The following is a 20,553-nucleotide window of genomic DNA, read 5'->3' as shown; positions in this document are numbered from 1 at the left end:
ATTTTATTTTTCTTGTTGATCGTAACCAGTGTGATTTAAAGGTTAGTCATCTTCCGAACGATTCTGGCGATGAGAAGAATCGATGGACGAGTTGGGAAGTAAGTGTTGTGTACGTGTAAATAAACTTTATTTAAAGTTTTACGATTTTTTTCCATAATAGAATAATAATAGAATAAATAGAATCGATGGTTATAATACGAAATACAAATAATCACGAACAAGGTAACGTTGTAATAACGTGGTAATATTCTATTTGCAAATTTTCCGTTCGGATAATTTATATTGCTAGATTTTATTTTTAATATCGTGGCAATGAAAGAGAACTCGGAGAATTCGCAGAATACTTCTCTTTATTGCCTTTTAAAATTACAAAGTGTGAAGAGATCGAAGCATTCATGACAGTAATGGTAATATTTCTTTTTTTAAATTCATGAACATCTTTGTCGTATTTCTGCGTTAAAATTACGTTGTGTCAAAATTATGTTGCACCTATTTCTATTATACCGTAGCTTGTATTATTTCCTTCACTATTCAAAAGGAACATTCATCTCGAGAGAAGTAATCTGAATTTAAGCAATCAGTAGAATGAGACAGTCTGCGGTCAGACACGCCCACAATCTACGTACAATCAAAAAATTCATCTGTTTATATTCTCCAAAGGAGTTTGACTTGATCGAAAGTTCTAGATTATCAAGCGTATTGTCAGATGGAAAGTTCTATGGATTTGGAAACTCGTTATCGAACAGTCGATTATTGCCGGTGGGGGACGAAAAGGTGATTACACCTTTAACCGAGAGGCCGAGTTTCTTTGAACACGAAAGAAGAGAATCGTTCGTCAGTAATCAATGAACGATAGATAACGCGGATGCTTTTTCACGGAAAACACTTTCCAGAGCACTCGCACACCTGGCGATGAATTTCAAGGGAACTCGTTATTTGTAACGAGATATTGCGCCGCTAACGGGTCAACGATTCTCGTTTCTTTAATTAAATCGATAACGAACCGGAGGCTTCGTGATCCGGTGAAATTTCACCAGGCCTTTAAACCAATTTTTCCGAGCTCCGAAAATTCATAAAGTTGTAGAATTTTATACGATCGATCTGCATAATTTATGGAAAGTACAGAAAATTTAATATTCGAATATGAAAGTACTGCGCTAACTACGTGTAAGCTGTTTGAAGATCATGTAGTCCGTTTTTAGTTTAAACAAGAAAGACTTATGGGACTATATAGTAAATGCATGATATTTTGTAATAAACTGAGACGATAATTAAAATTGTTGGAATCAATATTTTCGAAATATTCAAGTATACAATAATATTATATAGAAGAAAGTATTGGAAAATCAAATAGAGAAGTATTTTGTACTAATTTGTCAAACAAACGTCTCATTCCAACACAAAATAAAGAAACAATTTTGGTAATGTGAGATTAGTTAATATCATTGCATTGGATTTTGAAATTGCTCTCTTGTAAATTCAAAATATACGTATTTTCCCTTCATTTATTTTATATCTATATCGATTAAAGGAGAGAGATGGAAAATTCGACACATGTTTGCCTCGAATATGTTACTCGCGTTTCTTCTCTTAAATTTATTACTTAAAATCTAAATGAGGTAATCGAATGGATGCAGCATACAAACCGTTCGAAATTCAAATTAATCAACTGCACATTTTGTAAATTTCTCAATTTTATTACGTGGATAATTAACGTTTAAATATGAAAAAAACAGATGATTTACTTCGACAATAAAATAACAATAAATCTCGAATTAAATTTCAAATGTAATATTATGTAAATATAATATTCACATTTCTCTCTCTGATCGTTAATTAACGGAGCTCGTTTCTAAGCAACAAATACGATAAAACGATTATTAGTTATATTCTCCCAAGAAGCGTGTATTAAATTTCAAAGCTCAATGATCTTCGAGATACATGTACTTTTAAAACACATTACGGATCCTAGAGTGTTATACTAAATTCTACAACTAGATAGAGTAAGTCCTTTTCTCGCTGGACATTTCTCTTCCATTCTCTTCCACTCGTGTCGACGAGCGAAAGTGCGATTCTTCTTTGGCATAGTTGGGGATCGTGTCGTTGTTGTTCGAGTTTTGTTTCGCCGGCTCCTTCGAGAAATAGCCGGGTTCGGCTCTCACGGAAAGTTTGGTTTTCGCGCGGAAACGTCATGAAAATTGAATCGACAACCCCGGCACGACCGCGTTTCGCCACTTCCGACGTTTCGCCCCGTATCCAGCGGAATTAATACCTTGGAAAACAAGATCCCTTCAACCCTCTTCTATCGTCCCGAGGAACCGTCTCGATTCTCGTTTTTTCGATCGTTCAGACAAACTTCCGGGGCCAATAGACGATTTCCGTTTTTCAATTTTTCCTCACTCTCCAGTATCTATTACACCTCGTTTTCTATTTTCTTCAGTCCCTTTCCTTTTCTTTTGTGGAAATATTGTTTGTCGACAGACCGCGGATTTTTAGGAGGATTCACAATTTTGAGAATACAAAGAGGCAAGTAGAACGCAGTAGGCAGGAGATTGTTTTAACTATCGGTTATTGTAAAAGGTATTGTACTTCGAATGTTTTCATGTTTCTTCGTAGTACGTGTAATTCTGTGCAGTTTTGCACTTTCAAATAAATTCGTGTGAATGCATAAAAATCCACAGTCCATTTATTCAATACTGTAATTACGCTATTTGGTCTTGTTATCATAATTAACATTGTTATAGAGTTATAAAAATTCTGTAATTATTATAAGGAGAAAGTATATATATATATATATATATATATATATATATATATATATATATATATATATATATGTATATATGTACATTATTCAATGATCACGTAAGAATTAATTTTGAAACAAATTCGTGCATGTGAAATAGCATTTTTATATTTAAAAATCGCTATAGAGAGTTAGTAATATTGATAAGAATCAAGCTATCGATTAAGAAACACACGTGGATGCAAAAGATACGTCATGCTTAATTTTGAAAACAAGTGACCACAATCTGTCGAATAATTCTAAATCCATTAGTCTTCATAAGATCGCAGAAATTCTTGTCGAATATTTCAAAACTCCTCGAACTAGCCAACAAAAGCAGAACTTTCGCCGCACTTGCAGAACGATGTTCAACAATTCACGTTTATTCTGAAAACATGGTACCTTGGCTGCGACGACGCACCAAAAACAGATCCGCTTTATCCGTTCGCAAGCTTCGAACGAACCTCGAAAATTGCTAGTTTTCCAGCAACAAGATCGACATCCAGATGAGAGTTTCCCGCAATAATGGGAGAATTGAATCAATATTCCGAGACGGAAGGGCCACTCGATGGCGGTGTGTGATTAAAATCGATCGAATTGATTCGTCCCGGTATCAAGAGTGTCCGGGTAGGCTCTCGTGACTGGCTAAATGGGTCGAGAGCTTGGCACACGGAATCGCGGATTGCTGTTGCCAAATTCTGCGAATGCTTCGCACTGCGGCTACACGATCGTGTACGTATCGCCATGCGTGTATCGGGATCTCTATTCGATCGATCGACGATCATGTTGGAATTCCAAATTTCTAGTATACAGTCTATCGATTTTCATCGACTCTAGCTCTTCGGGATATGTAAACGGTGAGCTTTGCGGTTGCTCCGGTCGTTTTTGACGTAGAAAACGACTTTAGCGATAGTTTGTGATTGTAAAAGTGAATTATTGTAAACTGCTGGAATAGAAATTTAGTGTCAAATTGTACGCAAGTTTATGCTAAGTTTTATATCGAGTTGCCGTAGTTTATTGTTTGGATTAAGAACAGTGGATCTTAGGGAAAAACGACAGTATATCAACATATAACGAAAGAGATTGCATTAAATTTAGAAAGCTAAAAAGATGCTTCCGTAAGAAAGCCATGCCGAAACATTTCATTTTTCCATCGACACCTAAAAGAGTAATATCCCAGCACCTTGTTGAACCCATAATACAACCCTTTCAATCCAGCCTGCTGTAGACTACTTCAAACTCGCTCATACCTCATCCAAGCGGTAGCTCGATACTATGAAACACGCGTCGCCTCCATCGACTCGAGCTCTCGGGTTACGCGATAAATTTCTCTTGGTTGCTGGCTCGACGATGATGAATCGTTCCATCGCAAACAAAAAACGAGAACCGGTGCGGCATCTCTCGCTTTCGGCGAATTCTGCGAATAGTAGAGAGAAACTTAGCGCGGTCCATCGACGAGTTTGATCGATCGATGGATGTGGATGGATCATCTTGGTGGGTCGAATGGTTCACGCTTGACGTGTGTTGCGACACACGGTTCCCTTCGGAACCGCGATGGTCGACTAAGCCGCGGATGCAACGGTTCTTCATCCCGCAACTCTGTCCTCGAACGCGGATCGATAGGTTCGCGCCAGCGTAGTCGAAACCGAAACCATCGTCGTCCGTCTTCCTCGCCCTCTCTGCTCTTTGCCTCGTCTCACCCTCTTTTTCCCCTCGTTCCCTCTTTCCTCGGCCTTCCTCACCGAGTCTGCACGGTCACCGGTTCGAATACACGCCACGCGTCGCCGATGCATGCGCTCCGAGGATCGATTTTGAACATTGCCCATGAATTCGCACGAACATGTTCTTCAGAGGGGTCAGAAGAAGCTAAGATTGGGACACGATTGATGATTGTAGTTGGGTGTTGGTTGCAGAGGGATTACAGGAAGAGGACGGGTTTGACGAGGTTTGTGGAAGTTCGAAGATGTTTCAGATGGTTCGTCGTCGTTCTGAGGGAACGTTAGGTGCATCAAGGTTGGAAGAAGAGCTTTTTGAGGCAACGAGTTACGTATTTACAGGCGTGTTGATTATCTGATTTTGGTATCTTAAGGTTTGCATGGATTGGAGCAGGTTTGATAATGCGTGAGCTGGTTTGAAGATGTTCGAGGAGATTTCTTTTCGCTCTAATTTTAAGTCTAAGAAGAGCATTTCGAGGCAAGCAATTAGGCATCTGAGAATTGCCATGTAGTTGTAATATTGTGGATCCAGAAATGAAGAAGACTATGGGAACTTATAGATTTTGGTGGTTGAGAAATATTCAATTGAAAAATGTTGTTCCTCGGTACCCTGAAAATATAAAGGTCGATGTGATGCACGAAGTGCTGTTGATTATCTGGCAAATGTATAGATACTTTCACGGGTCACTGTGTTTTATTCCCCTTTCGTTTTTTGATTGAATAAAAATTCTAGGAGAAAAAAGTCGAGGTTGTTTTATCGCTTGAACACTCGATAAGTAGGCTATTGGGAATAAAACTCCCGTTCGAGCTGACTTCGATTTCATAAGCTGCATTAAAGGCTCGTAAAATCGTGCAATGAAAGTCGACGGAAACGTGGCCGACCTGGTTATCGGGAATTTCAATTTGTGCCAAAGTGTTAGCCCATTTTTCCAAGTTGAGTTTCAGGAAGAGGAGGAAGACCGAGTGGGGCGTATATTGGCATGGTTTGTTTGATCACTCTGATTTTGATCGGTGCAAGAGCATGGAAATTAGGTTGCGGCAGTCGTGACTTTTTTAAATCTCTCGTTGTTACAGTTTCAAGGTTCACAGATGAAAATTAAATCTACAATTTTGAAATTGTTAAAAATACTGCATGATCAAGAAAAGAGAGTTACGTTACACTTGAAATGAAAATTCGAAATATTTCGTACAACATACACAATATATTCATAAAAAGTTTCTGACAAGCGTACGTACTTCAAAAATTATATTCGCGCTCGCGAAGATCAAAAGCTTTTTTTAATCAACGACAAAGAAGATGCAAGTAGTAGCTAATAAATTCTGAAATTTGATATAAAACACATCGCCTATCTTAATTCTCTTTTTCGTTAGGAGACCTTTGCTGTACGTTTATTTCGCCGAATTTTTCCAAATTACAGTAATACGCTTCGCGTTTCCACCTGTCCGCGTTCCACTTGTTGGCGAAAAAGTTTCCAGTTTCGTGCACGCTGGAAATATCAAACGATATACCACGAGATGACGTCCGCGGTAAATTTTGTGCTTCCCGCGGCGATGTCAATGCTTCCAGCATTCGACGCGAATAAATAACGATCGTTCGACCACACCAAATGGCATTCTCCACGTAGAAACCATATTACACCTGTTCCTCCATCCATTCTGCGCACACATTCTCTGTTAAACATTTCTCACAGAAATAACCCTCCTATAGTACTCTAGTTACGATATTCGCGTAAAATATCTCCTACCTTGACATCACGTCATATGTAACTTGTAAAGTTAATATCGGAGTTACCAGTAATAACGCGCACCTGTATATTAATATACGTAAACGTAGATAAAATTATTAATCGATGCTATAATATTACGTTATTAATGTTGCATTAATTATATTATGTGTTTATCGTGTGGGAAGTGGATGAGTATGTAAAGGAATATGTGTGAGATGCGAGAGTTCAGAGGGTGAAATTATGGAAGTTTATCGATATTTTGTATTATATTTGTATTATAAAAGCCAGTATTTTGATTTTGCGTTGCAAATATCTCTATCATCTTTCGATAAGCATAATTTTGTTTAAATGAAATTCAATATTAATTTTACCAAACTCATCCACGACACGTGTTTGTAACAGATGCAAATATAAGAAATAAAATCTTTCATTTTCACGTACTTCGTAGCTTTGGAGTTACAACAAGAAGGAGGGACGTTGATCGCGAAAATTGAGGAAAATATGAAATTTTCTAAGAAAAGAAGCTCGCCGATTGAAACGCATTAAAATTAAATTAAACGCAAGGATAATGGAACAAATGATTTATAAAGATTGCGGCACTCGTTAATGTCCTAAACGATTTTCCAATTTCCTTATAAAGTCTGTAAGGCTAAATCTTAATCATAAAAGCGTGTTTTAAAACAAGCAGTCAATAAAATATACCGATATCAGTTAATGAAATCTTTTAACCCGTTTCATCGCTGCATTTCAATATCCACACATGACTTCCTTTTTTCCAATTTCCTGACCGTATGAAAACAGAATCGTCCATTGGTATTTTATCCGGTGAAAGTAAAAAGGGGAAACCGACGCGAAACAAGAAGAGCATCAATTTTCAGCAGGACTCTCCATTCGCGATCCAGAGTCGTAATATTTTATCTTTTTATTTCTCGATCCTACGGTCTCCTTTTTGCCTGTACGCTCGAAACAGCTGCAGATGCACGCTCGTTTGAGCGTTACAAGGCTCGATGCGTCCGCAAACGGGTTATTTCATTTTTAACATCGACGACCTGCGCGACCCTTTACCGCCCTTCTCTGTGTCCTTTATGTATTTTTCCACCCCGCCAACCTATATTTCTCTCTTCTCTTTTTTTTTTTGGAGTTTCTTTCGGCATTTTATTTTTCCTGCTTTCCCTTTTGCATATTCTATAGCATATTATTCTATATCCGATATGAAATATTTCTCCGCAAATATTAAAATAAGCCAAACGATGCCCTCCAATTCCCACACTGTCGACCTTATTAAAAAAGTTCATACCACCCTGATTAACCAAACGCAACAACGAAATGTTCCAAATAGCGATTTAAATGTTCCCTAAAATTGTCCCAACGACCAACGTTATTCAATGACCTTTCAAAAACGAACCATCGATTTACAAAATTAGTAGCACGCTTATTAAACAAACTCGACGTGGAGAGATCGGAATACGGATTTAAAAGTTTCTCCAAATATTCCCAATTTTCGCGTTTTCTCACCCCTCCAATCTACGCTGGTTCAGAAAGTGTAGATGCGGCATCAAAAATAAAATCGCTTAAACGCGCAACTGTACAAAACTTTTATGCACTTGTTACGAGCGTCGCATAAAACATTTTCATGTTTCACTTTCACCGTCAATGATTATCACGATTAGCTACATTTGTAATTTTAGTAACACTTGAAACCAATCTGAAAACGTAAATAGCGTCTACTAGCGACGTTCGAATATTTTCAGGAACCCGTACAGTTTTCTCTCGCCTTTTCCTTTCTTTCGGAATTTTATTTTTCATGCTTCCTCCTTCGTCTCTCTGCAACGTTATTTCGTTTCGTTCGCAGACGACACGATGGATATGCACGATCGACCGTGCATCCTCGAACCGTCGCTTTTGTCCAGGCGAACGAACAGAATGCTTTGACGCGTACGAACGAAAGTTCGCCCTTCCATTGCAAATCGTTTCGAGCGAATTGCTTTCAAACCGGAGAGAAACGCGCGCCTTCGACCAACCCCTTTGACTCGCTCGTTAACAGCAACCTCCCTTTACACCCGCTCCTGTTTTTAATTCGCTTTTTCAATTGTGTAACGAATCGAACATTAGATTGATTTGATCCGGCATTTTCGTTCTTTCTCCGCGCTCTGTTCTTTCGCCTTTTTCAAGATTGCTCCGCGGCTTAATTGATTGATTGAAACGCCGATTCTAATTGCTTTCCAAGTTATATCGGATCTTTGTTCCGCGTTTCGCATGTGAGATTTTTATTACTTTTCTTATTTCTGTTCAATTAGCGAGTTTAGATCGAGACGCGTGACTGTAGATCACGGGGTCTGTGGAATTCGGGTTATATGTTCCTTATTGAGGATATGTGTACATATACAAGCACCATACATACACACATATGTATATAGGGTGTCACTGTTCAATGTGCTCAAGGATATCCACTAATCATAATAATTAATATTAAGGTACAACCTTGCGTATAATTCTTCAGTATAATACTTAAGAAACTGTAAATAGAAAAGTATACAGGGTGTCAGTATACAGTTTAGCAAATACTTGCGTGGATAGATTAAAATGTGACACCCTGTATACTTTTCTATTTACAGTTTCTTAAGTATTATACTGAAGAATTATACGCAAAGTTGTACCTTAATATTAATTATTATGATTAGTGGATATCCTTGAGCACATTTAACAGTGTACCTAATATTAGCCAATTTTTGAATAAATACTTGAAATCTATAATTTAAGTTAATTATATGTAATCTAATAAAAAAATGATAAAGTTAGGTAGTTTTCTTTAATCCTGAGAATTCTGAGAAATTGAGAGATCTGTATCGTTTAATTCTTACGTGTATTTTACGTATTTTGTCATTAGGTGGTAATTACAAAATCCGCAATCACTTAGTTGCCAACCCAATACATAAAATATATGTAAGAATTAAACGATACAGATTTCTCAAGCGAAACATGTCAGTTGTTAAACGGATAGAAAGTGATGATTATGTGAACGTAATTAATTTATAAATTGCATGGCGTTGTGCACGGAGGGTCAACGGGTCAGAAAGCGGCGCAAATCCGGCTGCCTGCCGCTATCAAGATATTTCACGGCTATGGAATTCGTGGAAAGATCGATCGCCGGCTCGCAACAGATAGCGAGGCCGATTGCGATTGCGTGAGACGGGGAAACAAATCAGCGGCCACGGTCGAAGCGGCCCGCGAAAATCGCGCGATAAATTCGGGTTATAAAGCTGTTCCCCCCGATGGGCCGCAACGATTTTTACGATCCATGCAATTCCACCGTTTTCTCCAAATCACCGATGGTGTGTCCCTACTTCCCTGGCAAAACACACAGCCGGCGTTTCTCAATGTAATCCTGATGCCGATATATACGTACATTTGGCCCGATTGAATTCGAATTTCGAGGGTACGTGATGCACGACGATCGCGAAGCTCCTGCAGGAAATTTATAGAAATTTTGGGGAATTGAAAACACGGGGAAATTGATGCGAAATTGCGCTAACGCGAAACAAATATCAATTTTTAGCTCTGCTGATATTTCTTCATGTTTATGGAATTTTTTAAATGGACAAGTATTTATTTAATATTATTAATCAATAGTATTAGTTAATCAAGAATTGAAATATTCTTTCGCGGCTAAATAATTTCAACAAGGCTATCGATACACAAATTTAGTATTTAAAATTGAGAATCCTTTAGAATTTTTCTAAATTTCTTTGAACCTCTTTTGAATTTTTTTTATCGTACATGATCCGTATCATTTTAATAATTTTCACGAAACATCTGAATAAGGAAGAGACATTCTGCTTCGAAAATAAGGCATGGCTCGGATCGACGGTATCACGATAACAATTGCAACATTCTCTGCGTCATACAGTGTACTATTACGCAACAACTTATGTTTCGAATATCACGAATAGTTTTGCATAGAAGTAATACAGGAAGCGTAGAATCTGCGGGCTGCTTATCGAGCAGGAAACCGCGGCGCAACAGTTGAGCCGATAAGGCATTATGTACGCAAGTGACACATCGTGTCACGTGTACCGTTTAAAAAAAAAAAAAAAACTATAACGTTCTAACACATCGAAAACTTATTTCTGTTTCAGGTAAGTGTGCTTGGGAAAATCAAACGCCGTAGAATCGTTCGACCACGCGTTGGGTAAGAAATCCTTTAAATTAAGCTACTGTCTGATCAAACTACGGTCTATTAATTTCATCCTTTATCGTGGCGTTCAATTTTTCTCCGCCTGACGAGGCTCTCGATTCGGAATAAATATAGAATAATGCATAATCGCGACGGATTTCACGTTGTTCGTTCCTCGAGAATTGTTATTGCACCGCCATATGGACATGCCATATTGGCCACGCGATGACTATAATCCTCTAATAACGTCGACAAACATCTATAGACAATTAAAGTTTATATACATTTATAAAACTTTGGCTTACGAAGAGATATTCGAAACAGACAATTTATTATAAATTATATATGGAGAGAAAATAATTTTGAATTTGCTCAGCATAATAATCTTTTGCACTTTGATGATTTCCGTATGGAGTTATTTATTATAGGCTTTTCATAATTTCATTCGAGCGCAAAGAGTCGGCAGTGCGTTTCTGGAAGAATTGAAAGAAACGTAATGCATTTAGAACTACGAAGTATTACGTAAGACATTGTTCGAAACAATTAGAGCATTGCTACTATATTGCATTGATCAAACAAAATCAAGCAAAAGCGAATAACGCTTGTAGGCTTGATAAATCGATAAAGATCGATCGTAAGATAGTAATAAAAAAAAGGTGCTTTTGTGCTAAAAAAAAGAAACTGGTATAAAAATCAAAGAAAAATAAATCTCTAATTGTTTGAATGGTATACACTCAATCGAACAATTTTATGTAGGTTTAACGGTGTGTATACGCTTTTGTGAAATAGCATTTTGTATTTTTCTGCTCCATCTTATCGATATGTAAGTATAATAAATTATATTATTTTTAAAAGTATACGTCTAAATTCAATTAATACAAAATTTGATAAAAATTCCTGGAACTACCCTCTGAAAATATTCCAAATTTAATAATTCTATGTTTCGACATAGACTTTTTTCCAAGGTTCACGCTCTAAACCATGAAATGCTGTCATCGATAATAACGGGGTTAACAGACGAAATTTGTCCGACTGAAAATCTATTCTCTGCTCGAGCGAGCCACTGGTGTCTCTATTACGAAAGATTTTGTCTCGTTTATCGTGGGCCACGAAGTTTTTGGTAGAAAGCCAAGAAGACCGATCGCTGGACTCTGTCGCCTCTTAATAGAAAGTATGCCTAATTTCCGTGGCTCGTTATCTCCGTAATTAGAGCGTAACTCGTATCCTGTCGATCATCTGGAATTGCCGTGATCGTCGTTTACGACGAACAATGTCAACGAGTCGCGTGAATTTTCATTGGTTCGTCTCAAGTCGTTCATCAAAGTACGTATCATGACATTGTACGTGTATTTGAAAAGTGTCACGACTCAAAATAATTCAAATGTACAGCGGCTGCAGAAGCTATTGGCACACATTCTTATCCTTCGATCATCCTTCTTTTATTTCTTCTATCAGATTTTACATTTTATTTTCGCAGAATGACATTTCTCTAATGATACAACATTTTATATTGATTCTAATCTAACGTACTTGGATCCAATCAATTAGTAAGTAAACATTTTATCAAATACAACGAGATGCAAATGTCTTTCGTAGTCACTACGGAACCATTCAATGTGAATTTTCAATACGAATTCAATCGAATTGTAATTTGACTAATTGATATTTCGTACGTACGATTATATTCGATCGAAGGTGTAGGGTTATCGAGTTCGGAACACCGCTCATATGTGGGTGGATTTATTATGTTTGCGAATGTTGCGTGTGACGAAGATGCGATATTTGATACTCGTAAGTGCGTGGGCTGTGTAGGTCTGTCGAGCTTCTGCGGAAATTGACAGTGCGATGTAGGGGACCTTAGCAGGGTCGGCTCCAATTTCTCTTGACGTTCGATACGCGATAGATGTTTGTTGCTTTATCAAAATTATATTTATCTGTTAAGGGATGTTTATTGAAAGTGGAACGTGGTTGTTGATTTTATTACATATTGTTTTCGAAAGTGTTGCGTAATTTATAACATAATTGAAGAAAGCTTTAAATAGAAAGGTAATTAAAAACATAGATTGAATAGTCTTGTTTAATCTCGAGTTGATACGTCTTTATTTATGTTTGTGTTTATTGTACTAGGAATTATTAAGGACTACAAACTATTCCGTCCTACTGAATATACAACTCTGCTCTGCTCTACCCTGTCAGATTAAATTTCATTTATTACAAAGTGCGTGAGTATCCTGTTTCATTGCGTGTTCTCCATTACTTAATACGATAAACGCAAGCACAGAGATATTAATCTACCACGAAATCCATTAACTTGAGACATAACCTAACTTATAATTAGTTGAGCAAAACCTTGTATAAAAATGTTTTTGCTTATCTTCCCATGTAAATTATCTCTTTTGATCGTCCTCTGGTTATAGAATATTCTATGTACCACACAGAACGAAATTGAGATATAATTTCATCAGACATGGCCACAGTTGAGTAAAAAATCCTATAAAAAAGAATTTATTCCACGGTTTCGACTTACCTTTTCATGTAAATTACTCTTTTTTTTTATTGTATTGTATTCTATGTATCATACGAAATTCTCCTTCATAAATATCAAATAAGACAAATAAAATTCTCCGACTTCTACTCTACATAGAACTCTACTAAAAATCCAGTGCCGTCCTTATAAATCAAATTCAACATTAAAACTTCTCTGGACCTTTCGCGAATCTTTTAGAAAATTTGTCGCTCATCACTACCTTCAATCATCGTAAAACACCAATTGTCAATAACCAAATCAGTATAAACTCGTTTAGCCAAACTCAGCATCGAAACTTCTCCATACCGATCTGCAGATTCCCAAAAATTTCCCCAACGAGACTATTATCTCCAATAACCATGAAGCACCGACTATGTATCAGGTAATAAATTAGTATCGTTCAACATCGACTTAAAACTCGCGAAAATTTTGCCACCACAGACACGCTCGATGATCTCCCAAATATCAATCATCAACTAAAAGATTCGTATCGCTCGGCAACAAAATTTTGTCATATACCGTCTTACAAATTCCTTAAGATTCCCCTCAATGATAAACGCGTTGCAAACATCAACTGTCAACTAAAAAGCTCGTATCACGCGACGTCAGATTTTTTCCATGTGCCGCCTCACAAGGTCCCTGAAATTTCCCCAATGACAAACACGTTCGAAACATCAACTATCAACTAAAAAACTAGTATCACGCGACATCAAATTTTTTCCATATACCGTCTTACAGGTTCCCTAAAATTTCCCCAATGACAAACACGTTCAATAACCTTCTCCAAACACAAGCTACCAAGAGGGGGACGACGATGGAGGCGAATCCTCGTCCAATAAATCACAGACGTCTCGCGATCAGAGGCAGTCGACTGACGTCACGAGATCGACACGCAACGGAGCAGTGCCCTTTTACGCAAGCCTCGTGCCATGGACCGGGTGTCAAAAGGGGGTGGCGTGTCAGGGGGTGGTCTGCTAACATTTTCAAACAAGCCCACTCTCTCCTCGCCGTCTAAATTTAGCATGGCCGGTCATGAATGGATCCGGGACCGCCGCTGATACGGCAACGATGATCCGCGTTCGTTTATCCCGGCTTAAATGCTCGCTAATACCACGCACTGCCTCGCGAATAATCGAGCTGCTTGGTTAGCCTGGCGATTAATCGGAAGCAACAGAAGCGAACGATAGATCGAATAGATAGAATATACGCTTGGTTCTCGCTTTTAGAGAAGTTCGAGTTAGCCTGCGCTATTTGTTTGTTCGAGCCGGTTTCAGTTTAGATCATTAGGTTAATTTAGCTTTTGCTTCGGCTAGGGTTAGGCTAGCTTCGATGTTTGTTCGCGAAAGTGCTAGTTTTAAGATGGACAGCGTTTCAGATAATATTTTCCAAGTTTTAGTCGTGGTTCGCTTAATTCTTATTAAGTTTGGCACGGTGGAAGTTTAATTAACGTCGGGGTGACACACTGCGGTCTTTTAGAATCCTAGCGCGACTACAGTGAACCGATTAGGTTTACTGTATCGCAAAATTATTTTTAATAAGAAGATTGTCTAACCTTTTGGAATTTTATAACGTTAAACTACATGCTCAATGGTATTTTGGCGACTTTTTACTGAATTTTCTACACACTTAAAATGTACGAAAATCACACCAATGTTGGAAGATTCCAGTGTTACAACAGTTTAAATTCCAGTCTAAAACAGGCGAAGGCAAATGAAAACTTTTGTCATTACTGGGTATTGTATGACTAAATAATTATTGCAGAATTTTCGACAAGTTTCCAAATGGAAAAGAAACTATATTATTCAAAAGTGTTATTATTCTGCAAAATAATATCTTCATTCACTCTTATTTCAGTTACAGTCAGTTTAATGTTGACTCTGAACTATTTTCACTGAAATTTTCTCAACGAGATGCAGAACGAAATTCGTAATTAGTTACCCATATTCAACGATAAAATATTTTTCCATAAATACGAAATCAAAGATGGTTTTTCAACGTGAGATCGAAGTGAACGACAAGCTATATGACAAGCTGAATATCTCAAAGGAGAAAGGAGGCAACGGTTCCAAAAAGGGACGAGGAAATGACCGATCAATCACGCGGCTATCGAATCTTACGCTATTACGCATAAAAGACGCACGCATACGAAGCTTCGCACTTTTAGAGACGCGGCCTCGTTTTCATCGATCGTCTGCTTTCGAACGATTAATCACGAATCGCGGGCGCGTTAATTATTTCGCCACGGAATTGCATCAGTTTGTTTTTCCACGGCTTCTCCCGAACAAATTACGAATTTGCAATTCAAACCGATAAAGTTCGATTCGCATGATTTTATGATCCATGTATAAAGTACATACGTTACCATAAAACAAATTCTCTCTGTTTGCTAAAATGAGAGGAATATTGAAATATGGAAATTCGAGTATCACAATAGATTTATACAGATGAAAAATCTGAACATAAACTTGGTCCAACCAACTGCCACAATTCTCGATAACCTTGACGAAGAGTATAACGATAGTTTGTTTCTTTTCTTCTTCTAAATTTAACCAGAAATCATTTCAACTCATCTGTTTCTTTTTTTCCTTCTTTACTTTTTTAAAGCCTAATCTATTATCTCCGAAGACACATACACACACGTACACATCTCTTCCCCGAAACATCTCAGGTAGAATCGAAGAAATACGTCCGAATAGAAAAAAGTCAGCCCTTGAAACACATCTCAGATATAATGGAAAAAAAAATATTCTACGTATAATAGAACAGAAAGAAACACACGTAGATTTTGATCGAGTTTCGAAATCGTCGTTCACTGTTCCGCACCTTGATTCTTCTCTTTGTAGTCGATAATCGCGCGCGCGCAAACAGTGGCGCGCAACTTTTTGCGCTTCCGAATCAGCGTGTAATGGGATAGCGTCGATCGGTGGAGCGTGTAACGCGATCAGTGTGCACGCGGCTTTATGCCGGTCCACGGAAATCCGAACCGATAAACGCGGTCGGTCCACGGTAATATGTACAATTACCTGCACTACTGGTCCTGTCTATGTATAAAAGTAAATTTATTTACATTATAAATAAATTTACATCTACACATATTACAGTGTCTATACATGTTTATATGCAAAATCCGTGCGCAATCATCGTGCGTTTCATAGAACCTACAGATTCAAAGAGAAGTCAATTTTGAGTTCCTTTACTTTGGGACATTTTTCAGCGAAGAATCTAATTAAAATAAAATAAACTAAAGAAAATTATACCCGTTAGAGCGATTTTTAATCGCCAATAGAATTAACAACAGGTATTGCGAACTTGCAATAAAATCAATACAGATTTCTGAGATCTAACACTGATAAGTGTACAGCTGGTGGAGATATGTTCTTATGACAATCGTTTCTTTCAACCGTGTTGTAAAAAGTATTCATTTTGTATTTGATGTACAAAACAGCCGATTTTCCTATTCTACAACTTTCTATTCTTGAGGATCAAGAAGGGCTGCTAATTTATGGCACTGTCGATTTTTCTTCTTAGCCTGAACCAACCAAGGAACCATTAACCAAAAAATGGTTCCAAATTTTTGGACAGTAATTTATATCTATCAGATGGACAAAGATGCGGAAATAAGTACAGAGGAAGTGAAGAAGGGTACAAAAAAGTACTAAAGACGAAGATAGAAAACAGGGAGCTGATGGATAACGAGAGAAGAATCAAAAAGGAGGATGGTGGAGGGGGCTTTTTTTGAACGCAGGTAAATCCAAGCCGAAAGTGTTGTTTTTTTGCGTAATCTAACGCTGGACGAAGAACGAAAGTAATTACCGGAAACAATTCGATCTTGTCGTTGGCCGGCGCCGTTTACCTTCCGGCGTCTGCCGCTGATTAAATTGCCCGCCTCTCGTTCCATTTCATTTCGGCACCATCGTGAATACGAGGATTGAATTCTGGAACATAGGATGAGCATGAGTTACCAGTATGCGTTTACTAACATTGATTTGCCGTGTTTGTTTGCTCGCGTCTGGAGAACGATATACCCATGTGTGTCTTTGCAGACGCGGTATGATTCTACTGTAACGCAATTCAGGATTTTTAGCTCTTTTCCTGGCTTTTATGTCGAATTTTCGGGAATCGCCGCGATTCGTGGGATGATCTTTAACCCTTTGCACTGCGAATTTTATTTCAATTTCGTTTACCAGCAGCTCCCAACGCTTTTAAGTGTTTTATTTGAAATTTACTTTAACTAAAGAAATAAGACAATTTAAATAAATAAAGGAAGAAACAAATTCACCTAAATACCAGTTTTATTCATACTATTGTTGTATTTCGTAATTTTTAAGTGTATGATATATCTTGAAACAATTACCAGGATGCAGTCCTGGTTTTCTTTCGCATGTTTCATAAAAAAGGGTGAGATTGAAAGAGTGAGACTCGACAAAGGAGCTCCTGAGATAATAAAAACTGATGCCGAGTCACACTCGACATACGAGTGCAAGGGGTTAAAGAATCAGCGATGAGAATATTTTTAGCGATGTCGTTGCGATATTCTACGTACGGAAATCAAATAAAAGATAATAACTCTTTGCTGGTCAAGATTATTTACGTTAAAATCTTGAATTGCCGCAGGAAAAATTCCGATCGACGTAGTGGCGACTGAGAAGAACTTCAAAGAACACGAATTCTGAAATTAACAAATAAAATTCGTCTTCCGTTTTGATAAAGGTGGTAGCAGAAGTGTTTTTTTAGAAGCGTTTAATTTATTTCGGTCGACGTTGGGTTTTCTTTTCAAAACACGTGAAAATCGACAAAGTTAGAGTAGATATAAATACTGAAAATCGACAAGTTATTGGATCCAGTGATGAAAGATTTTATCTGGAAAAACATTTGTAAAACGTAGAATAAATTAACAGCCGTATAAAAGTTAGGACATTTACGCAGGATACATGACAATGTCTAAAGCGGCGTTCTGACGATCGATATTATCGTCAATATTATTGTCAATATTTGACGTTTTCAACATTATCGTACGCAAGAGACCCTCTAGGCGGTCAATATATATTGTCAATACAATGTTGAGCACCTTAAATATTGACAATAATATTGACAATAATATCGATCGTCTAAACGCCTCTCAACAGTCTTTATACATCCCCTTACGTTCAACTCGTTCAAATTGCTATTACCAACTCTCGCCATTAATATTTCGAATAACACAGCCGACTTAAGCCAGCGTCGTATAAAATGGATTTTCGAGAATACCGTTTAATCGCGGATCGGTAATAAAAATTACGTTTCGATGGAAATTCGAGCGCAGGCACAAAAATCCTCGTTCGTAAATCAACGAAACGACAGAGAGAGAGAGAGAGGGGGGGGGGAGGGGAGGAAGGGCGAAACGAACTTTCCCCATTACGCCAATACCTTCCGGCAATAAAAAAAAAAAAAAAAAAAAGAAAAAGAAAAAAGAAGGAAAAAGAAAAAGGAACGTTCGAATACACGGGAAATTTATTAGCATCGAACGTTCGTATCGAAGGCGTTGCTCGGATTATTGGGTCGCTGAACGTTTAAACTTCGATCCGTCTAAAAGGTACACGATCGATATTATCAATATTTGTTGATACTAATATCCAGATTGAAGATTGACGCGAATATTGAAATATTTTGAAATGCGAGAATTAATATTGGTAAGTAACGAGCACACAGGGAGACACTCACAATTCAATCCGATATCGCACACAACGTTACAATTCAATCACCGCGTATATACTATACATACTTTAAATAGAATTGTCTTTAAGCGAAAATATTGTCAAGAATATTGTACGTGTTCGGTAGCAAAAGGTATTGGAGAGGATAGAGAATAGATCAGTATTGTATTGTAGATTGTGTATGAGCCTCTTAAACCCAGGGTGCCATAGTAGGATATTGCAGAACTAGAGGTAGAACTAGAGTATCGTAGGATTTTCCAGTAGTTTATTGTTTATCCTTTCGGCTGGCTATTTTCGTTTTACGATTTTGTTTTACGATCATGTATTTTGAGATTGAGAGACGTTACAGTTAGAATTAACATCGATACGTTTCCAGTTTCTGGTTTTATCGCTGGATCTTCACCACCTGTGTATCGCGTTGTGCGTGGCTGCGCAATGACTTGTCGTGTGCGGGTTGTCACATTTCCGGCGCCATATCCTGCTTTTATTGAGTTTTAATTGGTCGGAAAGTTGATTGCAACAATCGCGACGTCGGGAAAGATCGTGAAAAGGCGCCTCCTGCTCTGTTTCATGCGTATTTCTGTAAATTTACGACGTATATATACGGAACTTATCGACTGGAAAAGATTGGAATTTTTATGTTGCTATGAAATGGAAATGAGTTAGGTAGTTTCATCAAAGAACTGGCAATACCGGGTAATCCATTAGTTTAGATTCTCCTTTCTTCGACGAAAACTCGGTATCCCTTTTATACTGAAAATCATAATATTTCAGTCCCTGGAATATAAAATTTCATGAGAATTAATGTCCATGTAACGTCTATACTTTTACCAAATATTTCCTACTATACAAAATTAAAATTGAGCAATCAACATAAATCTCAGTTGCTCTTCGACAAATACCAAAAACGAAGGAAAGATCGAAAAAATTGAAATACCAAGACTGACAAATTCAAAACGTACTGTAAGTCCTTTATCGCCTTAAGCTCCAATCATTCCAAGGTAGAAATAAAAAAGAAATATGAAAAATAAAGGGAAAACACTAAGGAATGTAAATCAGTAGCTTCGAAACGGAGTTACGAAGGACATGACAAGCTATAAACATCTGCATAACAATGTATACTACCATCTCAACATGTTCTCCACGGATCCGATTTTCATCACCTGCGATACTACTCTACCGACAAGTAATTTTTATACAATATCTGCTTCTACACGTTGAATGGAAATTTGAATTATTTCGAAATTTAATTATGCGAAGATTTAAACACTCGAAAAATCGAATATTGGAAAAATGATTAAATATATATATAAAATTCGCGTGGCAGTCAACGCGACGATTTCAAGCCACGTTCAAATTAACAGCTTAAAGTTTCGTTTCGTGCGCAATGAACATGTCAATCGACATCTTCCTTCGTACCTCTATCCTCGGAACAATGCACAATTTATCATTGGTTCGTTCAGTTTCTTCGCAACAAAGTACAGTTCACCGCCAATTTTGATAGCAACGCTGTTTTCTCGCTCGCATAAATTATTCCACTGACTGTGTCATACTGACGACAGAGCGTGCATAGCACGTTTCGTTGTCCGCAAATTGAGAGAGGCGAGTTTGCACGTGGCGACTTTGGTGTTTGCCTGTGGAAACGATCGCAAGTGGCCGATACACCTTGGACGACGACGGTAAATTCGCGAGATTACGAGCGACATTCACGAGCGGTGAACTCGATTTGCACGGAGCTCGACGACTGACGGCCTTTCAAACCGCCTGCTGCGAACGAGGCCCAGCTGCAATTAAACGCTCAACGTGAGAGAAAATAGCTGGCCCAAGCAAAGGCAACACGCGCAGGTGTTTCCAAAGTATCTCCGTTTAAACGTTTCCTTCCCTCTGTGTAACAGTTTTTCTTCTCTAACGTCAAGTTTTATTGTAGCCTGT

At 37.8% G+C, this 20,553-nt stretch overlaps 1 long non-coding RNA gene across 1 annotated transcript; it reads right to left on the bottom strand.

Annotated features, from left to right (window-relative positions):
* Positions 1 to 18,922: 18,922 nt before the first annotated feature.
* LOC117231924 lies at positions 18,923 to 20,259 on the bottom strand. Its single transcript, XR_004493044.1, has 3 exons — positions 20,041 to 20,259; positions 19,315 to 19,398; positions 18,923 to 19,201 (listed from the first exon to the last, which is right to left on the bottom strand). It is a non-coding gene; the product is annotated as an uncharacterized LOC117231924 (long non-coding RNA).
* Between the last annotated feature and the right edge of the window lie 294 nt (positions 20,260 to 20,553).

Source organism: Bombus vosnesenskii, unplaced genomic scaffold (assembly GCF_011952255.1).
Source record: "Bombus vosnesenskii isolate JDL3184/JDL3185 unplaced genomic scaffold, Bvos_JDL3184-5_v1.1 scf7180000013276, whole genome shotgun sequence".
Lineage (NCBI taxonomy): Eukaryota > Metazoa > Arthropoda > Insecta > Hymenoptera > Apidae > Bombus > Bombus vosnesenskii.
This window is presented reverse-complemented; position numbering and strand designations above follow the sequence as displayed.